Below are 11567 nucleotides of genomic sequence, written 5' to 3'. Positions count from 1 at the left end.
CGCCATTCTCTGTTTAGGGCTACATCAATAGGAAACAAACCATAGAGAGAGAACCTGGAACTACATTATTGTGTCAAGTTTCAAAGAGCCAGCACAAACCGTGTTTGATTTAGAGTTCCAACTACATGTATCCATATAGGAGAAAACAGAGTGAAACCTAAAAATTAAAACTGTTACTGCCAACGAATGGTTGAACCTAGGAGAACGAAATTTGGTGAGCCAAGTGGGATTGGGGTACTGATCATTACCTGAAAGTGTCATCAACATTGGGTAAAAAAATGTGTCCTAAGATTTCAGGAAACTCGTACTTTTTTGGAACCTTGACAACCCCTTTCTATGAAAGTCATTTGCGCAATTCTCTGCTTAGGGCTACATCAATAGGAAACAAACCATAGAGACAGAACTTGGAACTACTTTATTGTGTCAAGTTTCAAAGAGCTAGCACAAAACGTGTTTGATTTAGAGTTCCAACTACATGTATCCATATAGGAGAAAAGAGAGTGAAACCTAAAAATTAAGACTGTTACTGCCAACAAACGGTTGAACCTACAGGAACGAAATTTGGTGAGCCAAGTTGGATTGGGGAACTGATCATTACCTGAAAGTATCATCAAGATTGGGTAAAAAAATGTGTGCTGAGATTTCAGGAAACTCGTAGTTATTTGGAAGCTTGGCAAACCCTTTCCATGAAAGTGATTTGTGCCATTCTCTGCTTAGGGCTACATCAATAGGAAACAAACCATAGAGATAGAAATTGGAACTACTTTATTGTGTCAAGTTTCAAAGAGCTAGCATAAACCGAATTGATTTAGAGTTCCAACTACATGTATCTATATAAAAAAAACAGAGTGAAACCTAAAAATTAAAACTTTTATTGCCAACGAATGGTTGAAACAAGTAGAACGAAATTTGGTGAGCCAAGTGGGATTGGGGTACCTGAAAGTGTCATCAAGATTGGGTGAAAAAATGTGTGCTGAGATTTCAGAAAACTCGTAGTTTTTTGGAAGCTTGGCAACCCCTATCCATGAAAGTGATTTGCGCCAGGCTCCTCTTAGGTCTACATCAATAGGAAACAAACCATAGAGATAGAACTTGGAACTACTTTTGTGTCAAGTTTCAAAGAGCTAGCACAAACCGTGTTTGATTTAGAGTTCAAACTACATGTATCCATATAGGAGAAAACAGAGTGAAACCTAAAAATTAAAACTGTTACTGCCAACGAACGGTTGAACCTACAGGAACGAAATTTGGTGAGCCAAGTGGGATTGGCGTACTGATCATTACCTGAAAGTGTCATCAACATCGGGTGAAAAAATGTGTCCTAAGATTTCAGGAAACTTGTAGTTTTGGAAGCTTGGCAACCCCTTTCCATGAAAGTGATTTGCGCGATTCTCTGCTTAGGGCTACATCAATTGGAAACAAACCATACAGATAGAACTTGGAACTACATTATTGTGACAAGTTTCAAAGAGCTAGCACAAACCGAATTGATTTAGAGTTCCAACTACATGTATCTATATAGAAGAAAACAGAGTGAAACCTAAAAATTAAAACGGTTATTGCCAACGAACGGTGGAAACAAGTAGAAAGAAATTTGGTGAGCCAAGTGGGATTGGGGTACTGATCATTACCTGAAAGTGTCATCAAGATTGGGTGAAAATATGTGTGCTCAGATTTCAGAAAACTCGTAGTTATTTGGAAGCTTGGAAACCCCTATCCATGAAAGTGATTTGCACCAGGCTCCTCTTAGGTCTACATCAATAAGAAACAAACCATATAGATAGAACTGGAACTACTTTTGTGTCAAGTTTCAGAGAAATAGCACAAACCGTGTTTGATTTAGAGTTCAAACTACATGTATCCATACAGGAGAAAACAGAGTGAAATCTAAAAATTAAAACTGTTACTGCCAACGAATGGTTGAACCTAGGAGAACGAAATTTGGTGAGCCAAGTGGGATTGGGGTACTGATCATCACCTGAAAGTTTCATCAACATTGGGTGAAAAAATGTGTGCTAAGATTTCAGGAAACTCGTAGTTTTTTGGAAGCTTGGCAACCCCTTTCCATGAAAGTGATTTGCGCAATTCTCAGCTTAGGGCTACATCAATAGGAAACAAACCATAGAGACAGAACTTGGAACTACTTTATTGTGTCAAGTTTCAAAGAGCTATCACAAACCGTGTTTGACTTAGAGTTCCAACTACATGTATCCATATAGGAGAAAACAGAGTGAAACCTAAAAATTAAAACTGTCACTGCCAATGAACGGTTGAACCTACAAGAACGAAATTTGGTGAGCCAAGTTGGATTGGGGTACTGATCATTATCTGAAAGTGTCAAAAAGATTGGGTGAAAAAATGTTTGATGATTTGAGGAAACTCGTAGTATTTTGGAAGCTTGACAACCCCTTTCCATGAAAGTGATTTGCGCCAGTCTCTGCTTAGGGCTACATCAATAGGAAACAAACCATAGAGATAGAACTTGGAACTACTTTATTGTGTCAAGTTTCAAAGAGCTAGCACAAACCGTGTTTGATTTAGAGTCCCAAATACATGTATCCATGTAGGAGAAAACAGAGTGAAAACTAAAATTTAAAACTGTTACTGCCAACGAACGGTTGAACCAGGAAGAACATAATTTGGTGAGCCAAGTGGCATTGGGGTACTGATCATTACCGGAAAGTGTCATCAATATTGCGTGAAAAAATGTGTGCTGAGATTTCAGGAAACTCGTAGTTTTTTGGAAGCTTGGCAACCCCTTTAAATGAAAGTGATTTGCGCCAGGCTCTGCTTAGTGCTACATCAATAGGAAACAAACCATAGAGATAGAATTTGGAACTACTTTATTGTGTCAAGTTTCAAAGAGCTAGCACAAACCGTGTTTGATTTAGAGTTCCAACTACATGTATCCATACAGGAGAAAACAGACTGAAACCTAAAAATTATACCTGTTACTGCCAACGAACGGTTGAACCTAGGAGAATGAAATTTGGTGAGCCAAGTGGGATTGGGGTACTGATCATTACCTGAAAGTGTCATCAATTTGGGTGAAAAAATGTGTGCAGGGATTTCAGGAAACTCGTAGTTTTTTGGAAGCTTGGCAACCCCTCTCCATGAAAGTGATTTGCGCCAGTCTCTGAATAGGGCTACATCAATAGGAAACAAACCATAGAGATAGAACTTGGAACTACTTTATTGTGTCAAGTTTCAAAGAGCTAGCACAAACCGTGTTTGATTTAGAGTTCCAACTACATATACATATAGGAGAAAACAGAGTGAAACCTAAAAATTAAAACTGTTACTGCCAACGAACGGTTGAACCTAGAAGAATGAAATTTGGTGAGCAAAGTGGGATTGGGGTACTGATCCTTACCTGAAAGTGTCATCAAGATGGGGTGAAAAAATGTGTGCTGAAATTTCAGGAAACTCGTCGTTTTTTGGAAGCTTGGCAACCCCTTTCCATGAAAGTGATTTGCGCCAGTCTCTGCTTAGGGCTACATCAATAGGAAACAAACCATAAAGATAGAACTTGGAACTACTTTATTGTTTCAAGTTTCAAAGAGCTAGCACAAACAGTGTTTGATTTAGAGTTCCAACTACATGTATCCATATAGGAGAAAACAGAGTGAAACCTAAAAATTAAAACTGTTACTGCCAACGAACGGTTGAACCTAGGAGAACGAAATTTGGTTAGCCAAGTGGGATTGAGATACTGATCATTAACTGAAAGTGTACCAAGATATGGTGAAAAAATGTGTGCTGAGATTTCAGGAAACTCGTAGTTTTTTAAAAGCTTTGCAACCCCTTTTTATGAATGTGATTTGCGCCAGTCTCTGCTTAGGGCTACATCAATAGGAAACAAACCATAGACATAGAACTTGGAGCTCCTTTATTGTGTCAAGTTTCAAAGAGCTAGCACAAACCGTGTTTGATTTACCGTTCCAACTACATGTATCCATATAGGAGAAAACAGAGTGAAACCTAAAAATTTAAACTGTTACTGCCTACGAATGGTTTAACCTACAAAAATGAAATTTGGTGAGCCAAGTGGGTTTAGGGTACTGATCATTACCGGAAAATATCATCAAGATTGGATGAAAAAATATGTGCAGAGATTTCAGGAAACTCGTAGTATTTTGGAAGCTTGGCAACACCTTTCCATGAAAGAGATTTGTGCCAGTCTCTGCTTAGGGCTACATCAGAAGGAAACAAACCATAGAGATAGAACTTGGATCTACCTTATTGTGTCAAGTTTCAGAGAGCCAGCACAAACCATGTTTGATTTAGAGTTCAAACTACATGTATCCATATAGGAGAAAACAGAGTGAAACCTAAAAATTAAAACTGATACTGCCAACGAACGGTTGAACCTGGAAGAACGTAATTTGGTGAGCCAAGTGGGATTGGGTACTCATGATTACCTGAAAGTGTCGTCAAGTTTGGGTGAACAAATGTGTGCTGAGTTTACAGGAAACTCTTAGTTTTTTGGAAGCTTGCAACCCCTTTCCATGAAAGTGATTGGCGCCAGGCTCTGCTTAGTGCTACATCAATATGATACAAACTATAGAGATAGAACTTGGAACTACTTTATTGTGTCAAGTTTCAAAGAGCTAGCACAATCCGTGTTTGATTTAGACTTCCAACACACGTATCCATATAGGAGAAAACAGACTGAAACCTAAAAATTAAAACTGTTACTGCCAACGAACGGTTGAACCTAGAAGAACCAAATTTGCTGAGCAAAGTGGGATTGGGTACTGGTCATTACCTGAAAGTGTCAAAAAGATTGTGTGAAAAAATGTTTGCTGAGATTTCAGGAAACTCGTAGTATTTTGGAAGCTTGGCAACCCCTCTCCATGAAAGTGATTTGCGCCAGTCTCTGCTTACAGCTACATCAATAGGAAACAAACCATAGAAATACAACTTGGAACTACTTTACTGTGTCAAGTTTCAAAGATCTAGCACAAACCGTGTTTGATTTAGAGTTCCAACTACATGTATCCATATAGGAGAAAACAGAGTGAAAACTAAAAATTAAAACTGTTAATGCCAAAGAATTGTTGAACCTAGAAGAACGAAATTTGGTGAGCCAAGTGGTTTTGGGGTACTGATCCATACCTGAAAGTGTCATCGAGTTCGGGTGAAAAAATGTGTGCTGAGATTTCAGGAAACTCGTAGTTTTTTAGAAGCTTGGCAACCCTTTCCATGAAAGTGATATGCGCCAGACTCTGCTTACATCTATATCAATAGGAAACAAACCATAGAGATAGAACTTGGGACTACTTTATTGTGTCAGGTTTCAAAGAGCTAGCACAAACCTTATTTATTGAGACTTCCAACAACATGTATCCATATAGGAGAAAACAGAGTGAAACCTAAAAATTAAAACTGTTACTGCCAACAAACGGTTTAACCTACAAGAACAAAATCTGGTGAGCCAAGTGGGTTTCGGGTACTGATCATCACCGGAAAATGTCATCAAGATCGGGTGAAAAAATGTGTGCTGAGATTTCAGGAAACTCGTCGTTTTTTGGAAGCTTGGCAACCCCTTTCCATGAAATGATTTGCGCCAGTCTCTGCTTAGGGCTACATCAAGGAAACAAACCATAGAGATAGAACTTGGATCTACTTTATTGTGTCAAGTTTCAAAGAGCTAGCACAAACCGTGTTTGATTTAGAGTTCCAACTACATGTATCCATATAGGAGAAAACAGAGTGAAAGGTAAAAATTAAAACTGTTACTGCCAACAAACGGTTGAACCAGGAAGAACGTAATTTGTTGAGCCAAGTGGGATTGCGGTACTGATCATTAACTGAAAGTGTCATCAAGTTTGGGTGAATAAATGTGTGCTGAGATTACAGGAAACTCGTAGTTTTTTGGAAGCTTGCAACCCCTTTCCATGAAAGTGATTGGCGCCAGGCTCTACTTAGGGCTACATCAATAGGAAACAAACCATAGAGATAGAACTTGGAACTACTTTATTGTGTCAAGTTTCAAAGAGCTAGCACAAACCGTGTTTGATTTAGACTTTCAAAAACATGTATCCATATAGGAGAAAACAGAGTGAAACCTAAAAATTAAAACTGTTACTGCCAACGAACGGTTGAAACTAGAATTACAAAATTTGGTGACCCAAGTGGGATTGGGGTACTGATCATTACCTGAAAGTGTCAAAAATTGGGTGAAAAAATATTTGCTGAGATTTCAGGAAACTCATAGTATTTTAGAAGCTTGGCAACCCCTCTCCATGAAAGTGATTTGCGCTAATCTCTGCTTAGTGCTACATCAATAGGAAACAAACCATAGAGATAGAACTTGGAACTACTTTATTGTGTCAAGTTTCAAAGAGCTAGCACAAATGGTGTTTGATTTAGAGTTCCAACTACATGTATCCATATAGGAGAAAACAGAGTGAAAACTAAAAATTAAAACTGTTACTGCCAACGAACGGTTTAACCTAGAAGAACGAAATTTGGTGAGCCAAGTGGGATTGGGGTACTGATCCTTACCTGAAAGTGTCACCAATATTGGGTGAAAAAATGTGTGCTGAGATCAGGAAACTCATAGTTTTTTGGAAGCTTGGCAACCTTTTTCCATGAAAGTGATTTGCGCCAGTCTCTGCTTAGGGCTACATCAATAGGAAATAAACCATAGAGATAGAACTTGGAACTACTTTATTGTGTCAAGTTTCAAAGAGCCAGAACAAACCTTGTTTTATTTAGACTTCCAACTACATGTATCCATATAGGAAAAAACAGAATGAAACCTAAAAATTAAAACTGTTACTGCCAACGAATGGTTGAACCAGGAAGAACGTAATTTGGTGAGCCAAGTGGGATTGGGGTACTGATCATTACCTGAAATTGTCATCAAGTTTTGGTGAACAAATATGTGCTGAGATTACAGGAAACTCGTAGTTTTTGGGAAGCTTGCAACCCCTTTCCATGTAAGTGATTGGGGCCAGGCTCTGCTTAAGGCTACATCAATAGGAAACAAACCATAGAGATAGAACTTGGAACTACTTTATTGTGTCAAGTTTCAAAGAGCTAGCACAAACCGTGTTTGATTTAGACTTCCAAAAACAAGTATCTATATAGGAGAAAACAAAGTGAAACCTAAAAATTAAAACTGTTACTGCCATCGAACGGTTGAACCAGGAAGAACGTAATTTGTTGATCCAAGTGGGATTGGGGTACTGATCATTACCTGAAAGTGTCAAAAAGATTGGGTGAACAAATGTTTGCTGAGATTTCAGGAAACTCGTAGTTTTTTGGAAGCTTGGCAACCCCTTTCCATGAAAGTGATTTGCGCCAGTATCTGATTAGGGGTACATCAGAAGGAAACAAACCATAGAGATAGAAGTTGGATCTACCTTATTGTGTCAAGTTTCAAAGAGCCAGCAAAAAACCGTGTTTGATTTAGAGTTCCAACTACATGTGTCCATATAGGAGAAAACAGAGTGAAACCTAAAAATTAAAACTCTTACTGCCAACGAAGGGTTGAACAAGGAAGAAAGTAATTTGGTGAGCTAAGTTGGATTGGGGTACTGATCATTCCCTGAAAGTGTCATCAAGTTTGGGTGAACAAATGTCTGCTGAGATTACAGGAAACTCGTGGTTTTTTGGAAGCTTGCAACCCCTTTCCATGAAAGTGATTGGCGCCAGGCTCTGCTTAGGCTACATCAATAGGAAACAATCCTTGAGATAAAACTTGGAACTACTTTATTGTGTCAATTTTCAAAGAGGTAGCACAAACCGTGTTTGATTTAGACTTCCAAAAACATGTATCCATATAGGAGAAAACAGAGTGAAACCTAAAAATTAAAACTGTTACTGCCAACGAACAGTTGAACCAGAAAGAACGTATTTTGGTGAGCCAAGTTGGATTCGGGTACTGATCATTACCTGAAAGTGTCATCAATATTGGGTGAAAAAATGTGTGCTGAGATTTCAGGAAACTCGTAGTTTTTTGGAAGCTTGGCAACCCCTTTCCATGAAAGTGATTTGCGCCAGTCTCTGCTTACCACTACATCAATAGGAAACAAACCATAGAGATAGAACTAGGAACTACTTTACTGTGTCAAGTTTCAAAGAGCTAGCACAAACCGTGTTTTATTTAGAGTTTCAACTGCATGTATCCATATAGGAGAAAACAGAGTGAAAACTAAAAATTAAAACTGTTAATGCTAAAGAATGGTTGAACCTAGAAGAACGAAATTTGGTGATCCAAGTGGTTTTGGGGTACTGATCCTTACCTGAAAGTGTCATCAATATTGCGTGAAAAAATGTGTGCTGAGATTTCAGGAAACTCGTCATTTTTTAGAAGCTTGGCAACCCCTTTCCATAAAAGTGATTTACGCCAGGCTCTGCTTACGGCTAAATCAATAGGAAAAAAACCATAGCGATAGAACTTGGAACTACTTTATTGTGTCAGGTTTCAAAGAGCTAGCACAAACCGTGTTTGATTGAGACATCCAACAACATGTATCCATATAGGAGAAAACAGAGTGAAACCTAAAAATTAAAACTGTTACTGCCAACGAACGGTTTAACCTACAAGAACAAACTTTGGTGATCCAAGTGGGTTTGGGGTACTGATCATTACCAGAAAATGTCATCAAGATTGGGTGAAAAAATGTGTACTGTGATTTCAGGAAACTCGTAGTTTTTTCGAAGCTTGGCAACCCCTTTCCATTAAAGTGATTTGCGCCAGTCTCTGCTTAGGGCTACATCAATAGGAAACAAACCATAGGGATAGAACTTGGAACTACTTTATTGTGTCAAGATTCAAAGAGCTAGCACAAACCGTGTTTGATTTAGAGTTCCAACTACGTGTATCCATATAGGAGAAAACAGAGTGAAATTTAAAAATTAAAACTGTTACTGCCAACGAATGCTTTAACCTAGAAGAACAAAATTTGGTGAGCCATGTGGAATTGGGGTACTGATCATTTCCTGAATGTGTCATCAAGATTGGGTGAAAAAATGTGTGCTGAGATTTCAGAAAACTCATCGTATTTAGGAAGCTTGGCAACCCTTTTCCATTAAAGTGATTTGCACAAGGCTCTCCTTATGGCTACATCATTAGGAAACAAACCATAGAGACAGAACTTGGAACTACTTTATTGTGTCAAGTTTCAAAGAGCTAACACAACCCTGTTTCATTTAGACTTCCAACAACATGTATCCATATAGGAGAAAACAGAGTGAAACCTAAAAATTAAAACTGTTACTGCCAACGAATGGTTTAACCTAGAAGAACGAAATTTGGTGAGCCAAGTGGGATTGGGGTACTGATCATTACCTGAAAGTGTCATCAAGATTGTGTGAAAAAATGTGTGCTGAGATTTCAGGAAACTCGTAGTTTTTTTAAAGCTTTGCAACCCCTGTCCATGAAAGGGATTTGCCCCAGTCTCTGCTTAGGCCTACATTAATAGGAAACAAACCATAGGGATAGAACTTGGAACTACTTTATTGTGTCAATTTTCAAAGAGCTAGCACAAACCCTGTTTGATTTAGAGTTCCAACTACATGTATCCATATAGGAGAAAACAGAGTGAAACCTAAAAATTAAAACTGTTATTGCCAACGAACAGTTTAACCTACAAGATGGAAATTTGGTGAGACCGTTGGCATTGGGGTACTGATCATTATCTGAAAGTGTCATCAAGATTGGGTGAAAAAATGTGTGCTGAGATTTCAGGAAACTCGTAGTATTTTGAAGCTTGGCAACCGCATTCCATGAAAGTGATTTGCGCCACTCTCTACTTAGGGCTACATCGATAAGAAACAAGCCATAGAGATAGAACTTGAAACTACTTTATTGTGTCAAGTTTCAAAGAGCTAGCAAAAACCGTTTTTGTTTTAGAGATCCAACTACATGTATCCATATAGGAGAAAACAGAGTGAAACCTAAAAATTAAAACTGTTACTGCCAATGTATGATTTAACCCAGAAGTACGAAATTTGGTGAGCCAAGTGGGTTTGGGGTACTGATCATTACCGGAAAGTGTCATCAAGATTGGGTGAAAAATGTGTGCTGAGATTTCAGGAAACTCGTAGTTTTTTGGAAGCTTGGCAACCATTTTCCATGAAAGTGATTTGCGCCACTCTGCTTAGGGCTACATCAGTAGGAAACAAACCATAGGGATAGAACTTGGAAGTACTTTATTGTGTCAAGTTTCAAAGAGCCAGCACAAACCGTGTTTGATTTAGAGTTCCAACTACATGTATCCATATAGGAGAAAACAGAGTGAAAACTAAAAATTAAAACTGTAACTGCAAACGAATGGTTGAACATAGAAGAACGAAATTTGGTGAGCCAAGTGGGATTGGTGTACTGATCATTACCTGAAAGTGTCATCAAGATTGGGTGAAAAAATGTGTGCTGAGATTTCAGAAAACTCGTAGTTTTTTGGAAGCTTGGCAACCCCTTTCAATAAATGTGATTTGCGCCTGTATCTGCTTAGGGCGACATCAATAGGAAACATATCATAGAGATAGAACTTGGAACTACTTTATTGTGTCAAGTTTCAAAGAGCTAGCACAAACCGTGTTTGATTTAGAGTTCCAACTACATGTATCCATATAGGAGAAAATGGAGTGAAACCTAAAAATTAAAACTGTTAATGCCAAAGAACGGTTTAACCTAGAAGAACGAAATTTGGTGAGCCAAGTGGGATTGCATACTCATCATTACCTGAATGTGTCATCAAGATTGGGTGAAAAAATGTGTGCTGAGATTTCAGTAAACTCGTAGTTTTTTGGAATCTTGGCAACACCTTTCCAAGAAAGATATTTGCACCAGTCTCTGCTTAGGGTTACATCATTAGGAAAAAACCATGGAGATAGAACTTGGAACTACTTTATTGTGTCAAGTTTCAAAGAGCTAGCACAAACCGTGTTTCATTTAGACTTCCAACAACATGTATCCATATAGGAGAAAACAGAGTGAAACCTAAATATTAAAACTGATACTGCCAACGAACGCCTTAACCTAGAAGAACAAAATTTGGTGAGCCAAGTGGGATTGGGGTACTGATCATTACCTGAAAGTGTCATTAAGATTGAATGAAAAAATGTGTTTCCCTCTGTTTTCCCCTATATTGATAGATGTATTTGGAACTCTAAATCAAACACGTTTTGTGCTAGCTTCTTGAAGCTTCACAGAGGAAACCACTTTCACGTTCTATCTCTATGTTTTGTTTCCTCTTGATGTAGCCCTAAGCAGTGACTGGCGAGAAACACTTTCAAGGAAAGGGGTTGCCAAGCTTCCAAAAATTACATGTCTCCAGAAATCTCAGCAACTACTTTGTCACCCAAACTGGATGATACGTTCAGGTAATGATCAGTACACTAAGCCCACTTGGTTCCCCAAATTTTCTTCTTCTATGTTGAACCGTTCGTTTCCAGTAACAGTTTGAATTTTGGGGTTTCTCTCTGTTTTCTCCTATATTAATAGATGTATTTGGAACTCTAAATCAAACACAGTTTGTGCTAGCTTCTTGAAACTTGACACAGGAAACCATTTTCACGTTCTATCTCTCTGCTTTCTTTCCTCTTGATGG

Source organism: Spermophilus citellus (genome assembly GCF_964194105.1).
Source record: "Spermophilus citellus genome assembly, chromosome: 5".
Taxonomy (NCBI): domain Eukaryota; kingdom Metazoa; phylum Chordata; class Mammalia; order Rodentia; family Sciuridae; genus Spermophilus; species Spermophilus citellus.
This window is presented reverse-complemented; position numbering follows the sequence as displayed.